Genomic DNA, 18,436 nt, shown 5'->3' with positions numbered 1-18,436 from the left:
TTTGCGGTACACGGGCCTCTCACTGTTGTGGCCTCTCCCATTGCGGAGCACAGGCTCCAGACGCGCAGGCTCTGGATGCGCATGCTCAGCGGCCATGGCTCACGGGCCCAGCCGCTCTGCGGCATGTGGGATATTCATGGACCGGGGCACGAACCCGCGTCCCCTGCATCGGCAGGCAGACTCTCAACCATTGCACCCCCGGGGAAGCCCGAGGATTTCTTTTAATTTCTCTAGTTATGTTCCTCTTTGAACAAGTGAGTATAATTTAACCAACTGGCTTTCATCTAACATATACATCTGTCAAGCAACTGGGATTGCTAATATATTACCAGTGCATGTTAGCCAAGTAGTACCTATTTAAAATAGGACTGAAATTAACTTTTATAGCATAACAAGTTAATTTTAAAATTTATGACTGTTTTAAAGCACAGAAAACCTTTTATTCTAAGAGGGAAAGATTTAAAAATTCCTGGGGAGGGGCTTCCCTGGTGGCGCAGTGGTTAAGAATCTGCCTGCCAAGGCAGGGGACATGGGTTCGAGCCCTGGTCCAGGAAGATCCTACATGCTGCGGAGCAACTAAGCCCGTGCATCACAACTACTGAGCCTGTGCTCTAGAGCCTGTGAGCCACAACTACTGAAGCCCGCGCGCCTAGAGCCCGTGCTCCACAACAAGAGAAGCCACCGCAATGAGAATCCCATGCATCGCAATGAAGTGTAGCCCCTCCGTGCCACAACTAGAGAAAGCCAGCACGCAGCAATGAAGACCCAATGCAGCCAAAAATAAAATAAATTTTTAAAAAATGTTAAAAAAAATAAAAGGCTTAATAAGCTTCAATGAAAAAAATAAAACATACATATACCTGTACATATACATACACACAGTATACGTGTGTGTGTGTGTATTTATTTAGCCTAGTCAGCTGGGTAAAGATAGCCATGGGCATGTGCCAAGGAGAGGAGACTGACTGCTTCTCTAGCAATAATGTGGGAATATGGGGAGTTGGAGGGGAGAAAAAAACACACAGAAAACCCACTTACCTGGTATCTGCACACAATACAAAAGTTTCTATTTCCTTCAGGTTTTTATTATTAAAGTTGTCAAATATATAGAACAAAGGTGATTTTAAATGGGAAAAGGATATAAAGTAGGATGTACATCTGACTGCAACTGTGTGAAAATATATACTCATGGACAAGCCTGGAGGTAATTTTTAATGTATGGGTAAAATATGTTAGTTAAGGTGACAGGATTATAGGTGACCTTTTTCTCCAAAATGTCTTTAATAATATTTTTACTTAAAGTCTCTGCGGTTGGCACCACTGGCCTGGGTCAGGAGCCTGGTCATGGGGAAGGCAGCCGAGAGCAAAGAGGTGGATGGGCTAGTTGCCCCCTTATCCTCCTCCACCAGGGTTCTGCAGTCACCAAAGCAGAGGGAGACAGGATGGAGTTGTGTCTCCACTTGCACCACAGACAGGCTGCCCAGCCACCCTGTGGAGCTCAGCATTGAGACCCAAGCCACCTCTGCAGGTGCGTTTGCTGAGTTGCAGGCTCCTGGGCTGCAGCCCCTGCACTCAGCGTGACTGCGGCTGCCAGGGCATCCTGGAGAAGAGCAGGTTTGGGACTGAATTTCATTAGTTTTTGATAGAAAGAGCAAAACTTGGACATTTTTGAGGAGTTTTATGGATTACTGCAACATGTTCATAAGATACCTAATGGTGACATTTTATTAGGCTATACAGACATCCAGGGATACTTACTATCTATAAATAAAGATGATAATTATCACATAACTGCTTCAACAACCAACCTGCTGCTTAAGATTTTTACACAGAAAAAAAGGAAGAAGCAAACAGTGCCTTTGGTACAGACATGCTAATGAAGAAGGAAAATGTTTTAACCAATGTTCAATGTCAACCACAGAAAAATGCCAGATCTAGTAACTGGTATGCACCAAGACTTCAGATGTGTGTCTTCTATTACAGATGTTGACACTCCCCCAGAAACACACCATAGGATTACTTCATCTTTACAAACACAACACTGAACATTCCCTAGGGACTCTATAGCTGGGATGGTTTCATTCTAACGGAGACACTACATGGCTCAGAGAAGGTCCCAGGGATCTTCTCTCTCTCTCTCTCTCTGTGTGTGTGTGTGTGTGCGCGCTATTTTTGTTTTTTTAATTTTTGGCCATGCTGTGTGGCATGTGGGATCATAGTTCCCTGACCAGGGATTGAACCTGCATTGGAAGCACAGAGTCTTAACCGCTGGACCGCCAAGGAAGTTCCTTCCTCCCCCCACCCACCCCCCGCCAGGGAGCTTTATATCCTGGCTTATTCCAGGAGGTCTGGCTCGCAGCACAGGACTATATTGGCTGTTAATGATGACGTTTTAGATGTTAATGGTATAGAAGTTTCAGGGAAGAGTTTTGATCAAGTGATAGGATGACTGCAAACAGCTACAACCTCATCATAATAGAAGGCAAGTAAACAGGAGAATAACGTTAGGAACAGTAGGACTTCTGGCAGCTCTAGCCAATCTACTGATAATAGCTTTCTTGGCTATCCACAGCAGATTGAACCAAACATTGAGCCAAAGGATGAAGATGACATTATCACTGAAGACAGTGGTGTGCCACACTAGATTCCTAAAGCTGTTCCTACTATCAAAAGACTGGAAATGGTTAACCCAAATAGAACAAACTCAGTTTTGAGTCTGGAAAGAATAGTTTTATTCCGTCTAATTAAATGAGTTTAGCACCCCTAGCAAATGGTACAAACAGAATTTGAAACACATGTTCCAGATCAAAAACTCTTAGAAGACTGAACAATCATGAAACCATCGTTTGAATGTTTTCTGAGTGAGGATGTCACAGGACTTGCAAATTTGGGTAGTTTTAAGATCTTTCAAACCTCCGAGCCAATGACCTGGAATAGGCATGAGAACAATAATGTTGTAAGTTTAAAACGTTCTTAAAATAAATAGAAACAGAAAATAGATTAGTGGTTGCTTACAGCTGGGAGAGGAGGGGAATGGGGAATAACTGCAAATGGTTACTGACTGGGTTTCTTTTTGGAGTAATGAAAATATTCTAAATTGGATTGTAATGGTGGTTGTACAACTCTGAATATACTAAAATCACTGAACTGTACACCTTAAAATTAATTTTATGGTATGTGAATTATATCTCAATAAAGCTGTTTAAATGCTTTTCAAATAGTAGTTTGGTAATTGTTAGTACAAACTTTGGTGGATCAGAGGTGATTTTAAGTCTAAAACAAAGGGAGCTCTGCTAATCAAATTATATGCTTTTGATATGGAAAACTAGATGCTACAGTACATTTTCAGAACTATGTGAGAGGACTAAATTATTTCTGTTTGAAGTGGTTAAATATTTAACCTGTTACAAAGATTCGTTAGTTTTTCCTTTAACCACATTCTTTAAATTTTAATGTGAAGTCTGATTCTCTTTTGGTACTCTGAGGACCTCAGTTCTTGTGTACCCAGTATTTTATTTCTTAATGTTGTTCTTTTGTCGCTAATTGTTACAAATCATTTTCTGAAATGCATTATTTTCTAACTTCTAAGAAATCAAACCAATTGGCTGTTCTTAGGAGTTTCTTTCCACATTATGAAGCACTGAAGCTATGTTCCTAAATTATGAAATTCTGTGACAGTTTTTCACATTGATGTTTGTCCAGCCTATAGATTATATATTTATAAAATAATTCCAAATAGGTATAATTTATGTTTTAAAATGCAGTTAATTTCATTGACTCTGGTAATATAGAAGACACTCTCCTTTAATTCTTATCCTCATTCCTAATTTCATTGGAAAGCATTCCTTTTGTTTTGGGTGTGTGTATCTACATATTATGTTGGTAGGCTTTTGAACTTTTTTAATGTACATATGGTCCCCAACTTACAGTGGTTTGACTTATGATTTTTCCAGTTTATAATGGTGCGAAAGTGATACGCATTCAGTAGAAACCTTACTTCGAATTTTGATCTTTTCCTGGGCTAGCACAATTTGATACTCTGTAGTGATGCTGGGCAGCACGTCGAGCCACAGCTCCCAGTCAGCTCAGATCACGAGGGTCAATAACTGATATACTCATAACTTTTCTGTACCCTACAACCATTCCATTTTCACTTTCAGTACAGTATTTGATAAATTACATGAGACATTCCACACTTTATTATAAAATAGGCTTTGCGTTACATGATTTTGCCCAACTGTAAGCTAATGTAAGTGTTCTGAGCACATTTAAAGTAGGCTAGGCTAAGCTATGATGTTTGGTAGGTTAGGTGTATTAAATGAATCTTCAGCTTATGATACTTTCAACTTAGGATGGTTTTATTGGGATGTAACCTCATTGTAAGTTGAGGAAGATCTGTATTCAAGTAGTGCAAATTGTTTTGGATATAAAATGCACTTAGATTAAAAGGTTTTTACACACAGGACAAACCTGTGCACTTTTTTGTGCAAAGATTTTGGATTTTCTTCAGTGGGATTATTCTGGGAACACTGCCTACACTTTAAGAGAAAGCTGTGGTATTTACCACTGACAAGTAAAGTTTATCTATATTATTTTCATTAGGCTATTTATTTCCCACACATCCACTTAGAACAAGTAAGTGTGAGGCTGTGAACTTTCATTCTTTACCTGATTTCTTTGGCATTTATCATTGTACAATGTGCATAAGCACTACAGTATGCATGTACATAGAAATTAAGAATATTATGAAGTTCCCTGTGGTTTATAGATAATTCCCCCCAAAATTATTAAAATCATCTTATAATAGGGCTAGTATGGATGCCTTTGTAACAGTTGTGTGCTATTAAAACAATGAAGGATCAAATGATTCCCTTTTAAAGGATAGCTTCTCTAAATGGTTAAAAAAACATGAAGAAATAAATTCTGGATTAATTGAAAAAAAAACCCTCTAATGTTAAAGCAATAGAAAAAAAAATCCCATGCAGGGAAATATTTTTGTGAGATTTAATATCAGAACACTACTCAGAAATGTATTTAAGTATTAAGCTTTCTAATAAAAATCCTACTTGAAATGAAAATTAACAGTAATTTCTTAAAGTGACTACTATTTGGTAGTCAATTATTACAGTGTAAGTAATTTAAAAAAACAATCTATCCCATAATACCATAAGTTTCAGTTATCACAGCACCTTAGAACAAAGTAAGCAAGCAGTTTTACATGTGTACAAGACACTGAAGAAAGTAATTTTGAAGATTAATATAAATTTAATTATTTAAGATGGTATACTAGGGAACTATCTCTGATGACTGAAAGTTAACAATTACAAATACTTATTAAATCTTTTTAAGTCAAAGTAGCACCTGAATAACAAATCACTGTTCTTAACAAATAAGCAGCGAAACCTCTAGTCTTTTTCTATTGAGCTCATAGATCTCTACAACCTGTCTGTGTTTCACCCTTATGGTCTCTGGAAGAAATTCATTCAGTCACTATAGGCTCATTTAATGAACTAAAAATACTTATCATCCCTGCAACCAAGGGCTTTGCTAATTTCTCATCATGAAAAAGCATTTCTTAAGTAACTATATTGATGTGGCACATTAAAAGGGAATTAAATGATTGTTATGGGTTGAACTGTGCCCCCTCAAAACTATGTTGAAGTCCACCACTGGTTAGGAATGTGACCTTATTTGGATATAGGGTCCTTGCAGATATAATCAAGTTCAGACAAGGTCATTAGAATGCCCTCATCCAATATGACTGATATTCTTGTAGGAAAAGGAGAAGAAACACAGAGAAGATGGCCATGTGAAGACAGAGGCAGAGACTGCAGTGATGATGTATTGACGAACCAAGGAACACCAAGGATCAATGGCAACACCAGAAGCTAAGAGAAAGCCATGGAACAGGTTCTCCCCAGCACCTTCAGAGACAGCATGGCCCTGCCAATGCCTTGATTTTGGATGTCTAGCTACCAGAACTGTGAGAAAATTAATTTCTTATTTTTTTCTTTTTTTGGCTGTGCCGTGCGGCATGTGGGATCTTAGTTCCCTGACCAGGCATCAAACCCGGGCCTCCTGCAGTGGAAGCATGGTTTTAACCACTGGACCACCAGGGAAGTCCCTGAATTTCTGTTGTTTTAAGTCACTCAGTTTGTGGTACTTTATTATGGCAGCCCTAAGAAACTAATATTGGGTTGGCCAAAAAGTTCATTTGGGTTTTTCCGTAACAGCATACGGAAAAACCTGAAAGAACTTTTTGGCCAACCCAATACAATGATGTTAAAAATATGACAAAAATTAAGCAAACAATATAACCCTATTAGCTCCCACTGCAGTACCATGCTAACTGAAACACATTATGTAATTAAATAAGGGCATCTGTTGAAAACTCAGAAAACATGTTTTTAGAATCTCATCTATGACGTCTTTCCTGATTCCTCCATTCAAAACCCTAGCAGAATGACTACTCTTTGTGCCCTCACTATATCCTCTAAATAATTTGCTGAGGGGGCTTCCCTGGTGGTCCAGTGGTTAAGACTCCATGCTTCCACTGCAGGGGGCACGGGTTCAATCCCTGGTCGGGGAACTAAGATCCCGCATGCTGCACAGCGCGGAAAGAGAGAGAAAGAGAGAGAGAGAGGGTAAAAGAAAGAAAGAGAGAAAGGAAGAAAGAAAGAAAGAAAGAGAAAGAAAGAAAGAAAGAGAGAGAGAGAAAAAGGAAGAAAGAAAGAAAGGAAGAAAGAAATGAAGAAAAATAGCTGAGGAGCCAAGCTGTACTAGAACAAGACTGAATAATTTCTGCATGTGTGTATGTTTGTAGGTATACCTATATGTACGTTGTTTGAAGGAAGGTCCTTTATAGCAAGGGCTCTGTCTTATCACATTTGTATTCCCAATGCCTAAAGCAATGCGTGACACACAGTAGTGCTTCATCAACATTGGGCAAAAGAATGAATGTTGGAGCACCTCTATTAGGTCACTGCTGTCACTATCCCACATTCCCACCCACCACCTCCACTGGACTCTTGAGATCACTGTGAGGACTAAAAATTGGTAATATGCCATTGTGCCCAGGAAATGTGACCTAACTAGGAAATATATGCATACCAAGCAAACAGTACAACTCAGTGATAAAAACCTATACTAAAATCACATTTCAAAAATATAAGATTTGTAAAACTTTTCATAGTAACATCATAAAAATCTTATATGTGCTAACCCAAAACACCATCATAATTTAAAATTCATCTTAATATTCTCTCTTTGCTCATTATATGTAGAAATATTGTAAGATTTTTCTCATCAGTTGCTTTTTTCCCTTATAGAGGATCCAGCGTAGAGATCTTGTCAAACAAGCAACATTCTCCTTGACCCAGTGCAGTGGAGGTCAATCCCTCTTTTTTTTAAAAAAAAAATTTACCTATTATTTTTTAAATTTATTTTTGGCTGTGTTGGGTCTTAGTTGTGGCAAGTGGGATCTTTCATTGCGGTGCATGGCTTTCTCTAGTTGTGGCGTGCGGGTTTTCTTTTCTCTAGTTGTGGCGCACAGGCTCCAGGGCGCGTGGGCTCTGTAGTTGTAGCGTGGGGGTTCCAGTGCGGCACGCAGGCTCTGTATTTGAGGTGCGCGAGCTCAGTAGTTGTGGCGTGGCGGGCTTAGTTGCTCTGTGGCATGTGGGATCTTAGTTCCCTGACTAGGGATCAAACCCACGTCCCATGCATTGGAGGGCAGATTCTTTATCACTGGACCACCAGGGAAGTCCCTCAATCCCTCTTTTAATGATCTTAAAGTGTTAGCTCCCTGCTTAGAAATAGCATTTTGATTTACAAAGCTGTAGTATCTAAGAAATGTATCTACGTAGATGTGACATAGTATTAAAAAGCTATATTTTAAAAATGACATGCCCTTGGGCTTCCCTGGTGGCGCAGTGGTTGAGAGTCTGGCTGCCGATGCAGGGGACACGGGTTCGTGCCCCGGTCCGGGAAGATCCCACATGCCGCGGAGCGGCTGGGCCCGTGAGCCATGGCCACTGAGAACGGGAGAGGCCACAACAGTGAGAGGCCCGCGTACTGCAAAAAAAAAAAAAAAAAAAAGACATGCCCTAAACAAAAAGGGTATATACATATGCATATATATGTGTATATATATGATTTTTTAAATTCAGCTTTTATACTATGATACATTTACATAAAAATTCAACTTTTAGGACTTCCCTGGTGGTGCAGTGGTTAAGAATCCGCCTGCCAATGCAGGGGACACGGGTTCGATCCCTGGTCCGGGAAGATCCCACATGCAGCGGAGCAACTAAGCCCGTGTGCCACAACTCCTGAGCCTGAGCTCTAGAGCCCACAAGCCACAACTACTGAAGCATGTGCGCCTAGAGCCTGTGCTCCGCAACAAGAGAAGCCACCGCAATAAGAAGCCCGTGCACAGCAACAAAGACCCAATGCAGCCAAAATAAATAAATAAATAAAATTAAAAATTCAACTTTTAGTCAAATTGTTCATTTATACTACTAGGTTCTTCAAACTATGAAGCATATTTTCATTTAACCTTAAGTTAAATGGTCAATAAAACATTTTTGAGGTTAATTACATTCAATCAAATCAAAAGTTCTCTCCCTAAAATTAAGCACTAGAGCCATTCAAATAACTGAATGGCATTAATGAGCACTTAGCCCATAAGCTCAGTCAATAACATCAACTTATTAATACTGCTGCCTACAATATATGCTTGATCATGAAGCCTACTTCTGTAAACACCTGAAAGGCCATACTGAGAATCCACAAAGGGAGTATCAATTACATGTTCTATACTTAAATTAGAAAGTCATAGTAACACTTAAATTTGAGCCCAGACCTCCAATATCTGCCAAATTATTTATAATAATTAACTCCACAGGTACAGTTCTTTCAGAATGGACCCATAGTAAGGTATTCCCTCATCTTTTTCTTCGTTTTTTTTTTCTCTCATCTTTTTCGACAAATTGCGGGAATGTGTTCCCCAAAAGAATGTTTTGCATGAAGAATACACGGGTTTGGGCTCAAGAATTCACTCAAGATAATAAAAAGGCTCAAGATCACTAGTATCCCCTCCTCCATTTTACTGAAAACTGTTCAGAACTTAAAGACAATTTACAGTGCTCGTTAATCAAGTCTTTGATTTAAAAACAAACCATCTATATAACCCGAACTGTAGATCATAACACAGATTAATACTATTTATGCCTATTCAGAGTCTAGATTAAAACCTTTGCTAAAATCAGAACAGGCAGAAAAACAAAATCTCATGATGGATATCAACCCAATATTTAATACAAACAACTGTTTTCCTTTTTAAAAGAGAGGAAAAAAGAATCCTACTATCCAGGCTGTGAATACTTTAATATGTTTATCCTTTAAGAACCTTTTCTGTATGCATGTAACACATGCACGTTATAAATATTTCTAAAGGGGATTTATAGTATATGGTATTTTTATAATTTGCTTTTTTCTATTTAATAATATATCATAAGCATCTCTCCACATCAATTTTTATCTAGATTAGAACATTACTTTAAATGGATCACTAGTACCTGACTGTATGAATGTATTTATCATAACCTCACCAATTCCATATTGCTGAACATTAATTTTAGATGTATATTTTTATAAATTTATTTATTTTATTTTATTTTATTTTTGGCTGCGTTGGGTCTTCACTGCACGCGGGCTGTTCTCTGGTTGTGGTGAGTGGGGGTTACGCTTCGTTGTGGTGTGTGACCTTCTCATTGCAGTGGCTTCTCTTGTTGTGGAGCACGGGCTCTAGGCGCGCGGGCTTCAGTAGTTGTGGCATGTGGGCTCAGTAGCTGTGGCTCATGAGCTCTAGAGCGCAGGCTCAGAAGTTGTGGCGCACGGGCTTAGTTGCTCCGCGGCATGTGGGATCTTCCCGCACCAGGGATCGAACCCGTGTCCCCTGCATTGGCAGGCGGATTCTTAACCACTGTGTCACCAGGGAAGCAGATGTATATTTTTAAAAAGAGAAAATACACACATGATCAAATAATTCAAGAGGTACAAAAGCTGCATCCATTCCATCTCTTAAACCTCTGGTTCCCTTCCTAGAAGCAGTCACTCTTACCAGTTTCTTCTGCATTCCTCCATAGATAGATTTTAAAAAACACAAATGTTGGACTTCCCTGGTGGTACAGTGGTTAAGAATCAGCCTGCCAATGCAGGGAACATGGGTTCTAGCCCTGGCCCAGGAAGATCCCGCATGCCGCAGAGCAACTAAGCCCGTGCGCCACAACTACTGAGCCTGTGCTGTAGAGCCTGCGAGCCACAACTACTGAAGCCCGCGCGCCTAGAGTCCGTGCTCTGCAACAAGAGAAGCCACCTGCTCGCTGCAACTAGAGAAAGTCCGTGCGCAGCAACGAAGACCGAATGCAGCGAAAAATAAAACAAATTTAAAAAACCCCACAAATGTTAACATATTCTATATATATACAGTTATGCACCTTCATTGCTGGACATTTATAAAGCTAACAATTTTTTGCTATTATAAAGAATGTTGGAATGAATATCCTTCTGTTTATTTGCTTTTAACATCAATATTAAGTGGTCTCAAACAGGAGTGTATCCTGTCACCATCTATTTTTAATCTATCTTGTTTCTGACTGAGAATAGTTTTAAGAAAAAGCTTGAAAGCACTTATTAATCTACGATGAACATCTCTATAGAAAATATACAAATTTACAAATGGCAAATACTAATGGCCAACAAACGTATGCAAAAATGTTAAATATCATTAGTAATCAAAGAAATAAACACTTTAAAAGATACCATTTTTGTCCTGTTTGGCAGAGACTGCCATCACTACCAACAATAAAAATCCAGCAGTGAAGGTATGGGACAATAGGCACTCTTGCTGGTGGAACTAAAAAGTGGTACACCTTTTCTAGAAAGCAATCTGACAATATATTCTAAAAGTCTTAAAATATATGATTAGTTTCTGAACCAGCCATTCTAGTACTAAGCATTAACGCTAAGGAAATGATCAGTATATATAAGGATGTTCAATACAGTGCTATTTATAAAACAAAAAAACTCAATTCTAACAAAAGAGAACAACACTTCGGTAATGTGTATACTACAGGTTGTAGAAGAATACTAAAGAACACAGATACGTGTTCATGATGTTGTATTAGGTGAAATGAGCTGGTTATAAACCAGTATTGGTCAGTATGATCCCAATTATAAAAAATACCGATATAGAAAGACTTAGGCTAAATTACACATCAAAATTCTACTGTGGTTATTATCTCTGTGCACTGGGATTATTGGTTTTCATTTTCTTTGTTGTGGTTTTCTTAATTTTATAAATTTTATCCAGCAAATATATTAGATTCTAATCAAAAGAAAAAAGCAGTTGGACTCTTGATTAGTCAAGGTGTCTTATATAATTCTGCCCAGCAGGCTGGGGGTGTTATTTGGCTATTTGCCATGTGACAATGCTTCCTTCATCTGTGAATAAACTGGCCCAGTAAGCTATCAATAGTGGGGCCTGCTATTGCAAGGTTTTGTCTCTTCCTTCACAGAAGATAATTTTTATAACTTATTACAAAGAGAGGGAAGAATATACTCTTAGGTCCTTATCCTTTTGCCTATCCTGAGAATTTATGCCAACTTGATACTTTGTCATATTACTGTCAAACATCAGGTTAAAAAAAAAAAGAGGGCTTCCCTGGTGGCGCAGTGGTTGAGAGTCCGCCTGCCAATGCAGGGGACACGGATTCGTGCCCCGGTCCGGGAGGATCCCACATGCCGCAGAGCGGCTGGGCCCGTGAGCCATGGCCATTGAGCCTGCGCGTCCGGAGCCTGTGCTCTGCAATGGGAGAGGCCACAACAGTGAGAGGCCCACATATTGCAAAAAAAGAAAGAAAAAAAAAAAGAAAGAAAGAGGATACAGGTCAACTCCCAGAGATAAAAGCAGTAACCAGGTCATGTCCACAGTGGTTGGCCATGAACACATGTCTTCTGGTTCACTGCCTGGGTGGCAGTAAATCATTAGCAGAGAGGGCTGAGAAACACAGGTAATAATAATACCTGACTGCTACTTATTGTTAACTTGAGTTGAAAATAAAAGATTTCATTGAAAAATGTTCTGAGCGATGTCTATCGCTAGAGTTCTAAACTTGTTCACTCAATGCCTTAAAAAAAATAGGGGCTTCGCTGGTGGCGCAGTGGTTGAGAGTCCGCCTGCCGATGCAGGGGACACAGGTTCGTGCCCCGGTCCGGGAGGATCCCACATGCCGCAGAGTGGCTGGGCCCGTGAGCCATGGCCACTGAGCCTGCGCGTCCGGAGCCTGTGCTCTGCAACGGGAGAGGCCACAACAGTGAGAGGCCCGCGTACCGCAAAAAAATAAAAATAAAAAAATAAATAAACTGGACTTCCCTGGTGGCGCAGTAGTTAAGAATCCGCTTGCCAATGCAGGTGACATGGGTTCAATCCCTGCTCCAGGAAGATCCCACATGCCGCGGAGCAACTAAGCCCGTGCACCACAACTACTGAGCCGGTGCTCTAGAGCCCGCGTGCCACAACTACTGAAGCCCATGTGCCTAGAGCCTGTGCTCCGCAACAAGAGAAGCCACTGCAATGAGAAGGTCACACACCACAATGAGGAGTAGCCCCCTCTAGCCACAACTAGAGAATGCCCGCGCATAGCAATGAAGACCCAAAAATAAATAAATAAATTTATAAAATAATAATAATAATAATAAATTAATCTGGGGGACTGGTAAGAAAGGAGTCTCCCCTGATCCTTGGCCAAAAAAAATTTCCCTAAAATAATTTTTACAAAAGGGCAGCTCAGAATCAAGTACACTGAAAAGTAAAATCATTATATTTTGTAGACATCCACAAGCAAAACTTGTTCAACATAATTTACTTACATTTGTAATGAACAGGATAATAGAAATCACTCTTTCATTTTAAGATAAGAAAACTAAAGCATAAGGAAGTTAAATGAATTGACTAAGGCCATAGAATCTGGAACTTATTCTGTTTGATACTCATCCAGATAACTTATTCTGACAGAGTGATTAGGATGCAGTACTGAAAAAAATCAGATGGTTCCACAAGTGCTATTCTGAGGTTCTTTTGATGGATGATTTGGTGAATGGGTACTACCTACTGTAGATCTTTCTCAGAATTAAGTATTCTCTTCCATGATCATGTTGGGATCTCAAGCAAGTGCTGAAACAAGTGCTTGATAAAAGCCAACATCTTTTCTTTTTCCCCAGTATAAATATTTTGTCCTATCTAAAAGACACTCTGTTGTCTATAAGCAAACATTTAGTAGGTTTGTCTTCCATTGAGCTTGAGTTAAAAAATGACAACAAAGTAAAGGAAACTGCCACAAGTGACTATAAGGCAAATTAAAACAGTACAACATATTTAATGAATGCTCACATGTTCTAAACACTATCTATAAACTAATTTTCATTTCCTTTCACCCCATCATTTTAGCTACATGTATTTTCTCTAATCTACTAAAACATGCTGAATTGAAACTAAGTTTCTAATCCTATTTGTTTTAACAAGGTCAAAATTTAAACATGAGCTTGTGTGATTCCACAGCCCATCCTCTTTTACCATGTTACCTCTGATAATAACTAAAATATGTAATGTGCTTCACAATTTAGAATTTTTTCATATATGGTAGCTAATTCAACCTACACAACACATCATACCCCTATTTGAAATATGAGGAAACTGGTTTTCTGACTGTTTGTTACTCATCAAAGATCATGTGGCCTGTAAATGACAGTAAGAAAAGCAAACCCCGTGATTCTGACCAATATAAGTATAGGAAATTATTACCAGCAGAAAGGGTAGTCCAGTGAGGTAGAAAATGTTAGGCTCTGTGCCCTTTCAAGGCTTAAAAAATTAGGTGGAGCCATACAAAAGTATATCACATAGCAATATATGCTGAGAAGCCTGTGTTTTGAGGTCAACAAAATTATTACAGGAATAAGCATAAAAGTTCAAACCATATATAAGTATTTATAGATATGCCAGGGAATACACAGCGGCACCACCTTTGCCCAGTTTAAGAAATCAGCCTTAACTTACTCAGTTCAACTTCTGTCTGACCATCTGAGTTCAAACTACTCCCAGTCTATGCAGGTAAACCTCACTTTTCACCACAACCCATATCCTTGAAAATACATTATAGAAGCAGATCATAATAGTGAATCACATGTATCCATAACAAAGACTGGGTACCAATCACACCAAATCAAATCTCAAAATGTATTAAATAGCAGAACTACAACTGTACCATAATTAAAAATAATAAAAGTCCACACCAAGTCCTACAAAATGGACATAAATATGCTTTTATCACACAAAGGACAATCTATTAAGTATACACAAAGTAGATAAAACATATAACTCTTAAGTTTGGCCTCAAATTCTTATGGTAGATACATTTCTTTTATAATATATAATATTCCAAATGCTCTTTTCATGTTTTGAATTAAGTGGAATAAATATACTTAAAAATTTATGAAAAAGAAAAAAGAAACATGGAGGCAACGAGGTTGAGTGATTTGCTCACAATCCCACAGCTAATCGGAAACAAAGCCAACACAAGAACTCAGGCTTTCAACCTAGTGTTCTTTCCACTGTACCACATGACCTCTAAGACATGAAAATAATATTTGTTCAATTCAATGTCAACTTATTTTACCACTACTGTGTTTATCTCCTCAGATCTACTCACACAATGACCTTAAACAGTGCTACAGATTACATTCTGTAATATGTAATACTATTACCAGATTAGACCACAGAGACAAACCTTGAAAACTGACAGCTCATGATAATCTCCCATCCTCAAAAAAACAAGGGCATCTATTTTGCCTTATTCATCTTTTGAATTCTACCACATAGTACAATACCTGGCAGATATAGTAGGTGCTCAGTAAGTTGTTTCTTATTTTTTAAATAAATCATAGCACTTTTTTTTTTCTGTAAGCACCAGCTACCAGACTTAAATATGAGACCAAACAAAAACAGTGAAATATCATTAGTTCATATTTGGAGTCTCTAAGCCTTTATAATATAAACAAACGATTTACTAAACAAGTTAATGCTTACAACCAAATATAAGGAGAACATTTACGTTACTAAAATATTTCAAGCACTATACAAGTTAACTGAGACATTAATTACAATAATTCTTATCTATTGAAATGGGCCTAACTAACCTTTAGTCAGCATTACTTTGTCCCCCTCGTTGGAGTCATCGAATGCACCAGAAAGCAATAAAATTACAGGTGTAGTACAATGGGCACTGGACTAGGACCTAGACTCTAGTCCAAGCTCTGTTAATAATCAGATATATAACCTTGGGCAATTCACTTTTTGTGTCTTAACCTGTTCATAAAAACAAAAGAGCTGAACTACTAATCACCAGGGAACTTTACGATCTTAAATTTATTTTTAATGATTCTTACCCACAAAGATTCTACATTCAGAATTTTTTCATTGTGCCAAATTTGATATCCTGAATGTTATAATCTGCTACATAATTCAATAATTAAAAGCTTAGCACATTTTCTAAAAATATATAAAGACTAATATAATATTGTTACCTTCTCACATTAGGGGCAATAGGAGCAAACCAAAGAGGAAATATGAGCATCCAATAATCAGGCCTGCTTTGCCAGTTGGGCTGACGTGAACCACTCTGGATTTTACAATACAAATCACTGATACATAAATACATATATGTATATAAATATATATACACATACCACTGATACTTGCTTATACTGATATGCATATGTGTGCAAACTTTAACACTTGTTTTTAGTTATAAAATCAATACTTTGTTTACGGTAAGAAATTCAAACAGTACATTAGGTCACATCTGAGGTGCAAAGTAAAAAGCTTCCCACGCCCCCCCACCCTCCATAAGTAACCACTGTTAACATTTTTTTTGTGCATCCTTCAAGAAGTTATCTGAGCATATACAAGTAGATGTGTGTGCACGTATAAATCTTTTTAACCTAAACTACTGCCACTTTCTTCTGGCTTCATAAGCATGTTAAATATACTGAAAGAAGGTAGAACAGTTGTATGGCACAAACCTGTACATGCTTCACAAATGTGCACTGAATACATTTAATTTTCTTGCTTGGAGGCTACGTGGAGCAGTTGTGCAGAAAGAGCAGTGAGCAAGGAGCCAGGCAACCTGGGTTCTAATCTAAGTAATGGAGTAGCCTTAGGCAAGCCATGAAATATTCCTGTGCCTTAGTTTCTGCTTTTGTAAAATATCATGCTTCGACTAAGATCCCTTCCAACTCTAAAATGTTGTAATTCTAAGATGGCCGTCTGTAACAGTGTTCTCTTGAACTGGATATAACAAATGTTAAGTAAAAAAAGAGAAGAAAGAAACACTAATAGCAACCTCCAATCTTACAAGAGTAAATTTCTATGTGTCATTAACTAACAAGGTAGTACATCTGTGACATAAGTAGTGACGTAGTTATATTTGAAAGCAAAGTAGTAGATTATGAAAATCTGATACGTTTTTATGAAGTTTTGATTTGACGTTTTCTTTTTTTGGAGGTGGAGAGGGCTGTTGCTTAGTGTCAGCAATAACCACTCTCCCTCCTCCCCATTAGAAAACAAGGGTATTATGGAGTTAAAATAATGAAACTGAAAGTTAGAATGAATTTTGTTGTACTCACAGAATATGCTGGGGAGGTGACAAGGGCAGCAAAGGTTGGAAAGAATTACTAGCTAATTTCCTCTTCCGGAAGGTCTTTGGCTCCTATTCTTTCGGTTCACACGCCCTCGCCAGACACACTCCACCCAGCTCCGTACCTGCCACAGGCGTCAGAATGGAGGGGGGGGGGAGTCCCCTTTGATCATTAAAAAAAGAAAAAAGTTCTTTGACTCGATTTACCTTAGGGGTCACGGGGTTTACGGAGGCACCCGGGCGGCCTGAAGCCACCCATGCCTTTCTTCCGCAGTCCCGGGAACCTGGGCCCCGGAACCCGGGCCGGCCACCTGCGCAGGGTACGGGCTGCCTTCCCGCCCTACCCCGCAGCGCGGGGCCCGAGGGGAGGGAAGGGAGAGGAGAGAAGGAAAGGGGAGAGGAGGAAGCCCGTACGGGCAGTACCCACCTCTCCTGGAGAGCCGGCCTGGATCGCCCGCGGCGCCCGGAGCAGTGCTTAGGGGAGGGTCCTGGAGGAGGGGCGGCCCGAGCCCCAATATGGAAATGCCAACTCCTCTCGGCGGCCAGGCCCCAGCCTGGAAGGAAACGGAAGTCCCTTCGTCTCCCTCACTCGCACCCAACAGCCCGCCCACTCCCCGGAGGAACCCCGAGTAGGGGAATCCGAAGTGCGTCCACGCCAAGGCCTCGAAGAGACAAGGCACGCTGGGCGGCCCGTCTGTCTCCGGCCCCCGCCGCGCCGCTGGGCCCCTCACGGTCTCCTGGCCTCTGCCCGGCCGCTAGGCCAGCCTCCCGCCCAGTAAAGTCCCTCCTTCTTCCCCCTCCGCCATTTTCGAACTTACCCTCCAGCCCTCGCTTAGCGCTGAGCCCGCCCGGGGCTCCGCCGAGGTCCGGCCACTTCCCCGGGCCGGAAAGGGGTAACCGGGACAAACGAAGCCCTGTTTGCCCCTGCGCCCCACCCCCCCCTAGCTGGAAACCAGAACTTGACGGAGCGGGTGCGCATGCGCAGTGGCCACCTCGCAGTCCCCGCCCCCAGCTCAAACGTTTCCTCTTTTAGCCTTGAGGTGATTTTTCCCACGGTTTTTACCTGCTGAGCTCCGTGGTGGAGGAGTCGGGGAATAGAAGTAAAAGGATGAAAAGACAGAGAAGAGAGCGAACATGTTGAGTTCTTGCTAGAGACCAGGCACTGTGGTCGGCGTGTTCTTTGTTGTAATTTTGACAACCCTCTAAGGTAGGCACTCTCATATGAAACCCATTTTAACAGAGGAAATTTGAGGCCCAGAGAGGCTAACTGCCCCAATAGCACGCAGCTAAAAAACGAGAGAACTGAGATAAGAATATGACCTGTATCCAAGGAGGGAAGGTGAAAGGAAAAAGGAAGACAGTCAGTGGGAGCGGGAAAGGGATTGGGAGGTGAAGGGAAAATGAATAGGGAAGAAAGAAAGCAGAGGGAAGGAAAACAAAGGAAATCTGTGTACATAAAATGCTGATCATATCCTGGATTTATTTCAAATATGCTGTAGGAACCGACAGATGAATCAGACTGACAGATGAATTGTGTTTCAGAAACTTGGGCTCCCTTACAGGCTAGTGTAGTGAGTTGAGAGGTTCTGAATGAAAATGTTTCAGGTCGAGGGGAAGATCAAGCATCACCTGGATCCTCAAATGATGCTGACCTTCATGAAATTATTATCCTGATAAGTCAGATC

General features: G+C 40.1%; 1 protein-coding gene and 1 pseudogene across 4 annotated transcripts in view; one reads left to right on the top strand and one right to left on the bottom strand.

Moving 5' to 3' along the window:
* XIAP (X-linked inhibitor of apoptosis) overlaps positions 1 to 17,680 on the bottom strand; it is a 45,074-nt gene extending 27,394 nt beyond the window's left edge. For 2 of the 4 annotated variants that reach the window (XM_029240528.1, XM_029240529.1), the window contains exons 1-2: positions 17,570 to 17,674; positions 17,179 to 17,305 (exon numbers count right to left, since the gene is read on the bottom strand). The gene's annotated coding sequence lies outside the window, so the exon portion shown is untranslated. Of the gene's footprint in view, positions 1 to 16,740; positions 17,306 to 17,569 lie in introns of all 4 variants that reach the window. The other 2 variants (XM_029240527.1, XM_029240526.1) reach the window with 2 other exon arrangements.
* Positions 237 to 4,519, top strand: LOC114905877 (annotated as a pseudogene).
* Positions 17,681 to 18,436: the final 756 nt, after the last annotated feature.

Source organism: Monodon monoceros, unplaced genomic scaffold, assembly GCF_005190385.1.
Source record: "Monodon monoceros isolate NGI ecotype Baffin Bay Population unplaced genomic scaffold, NGI_Narwhal_1 Super_Scaffold_22, whole genome shotgun sequence".
NCBI classification, from domain to species: Eukaryota; Metazoa; Chordata; class Mammalia; order Artiodactyla; family Monodontidae; genus Monodon; species Monodon monoceros.
The sequence above is the reverse complement of the archived record's forward strand: the minus strand, read 5'-3'. Positions and strand labels throughout refer to the sequence as shown.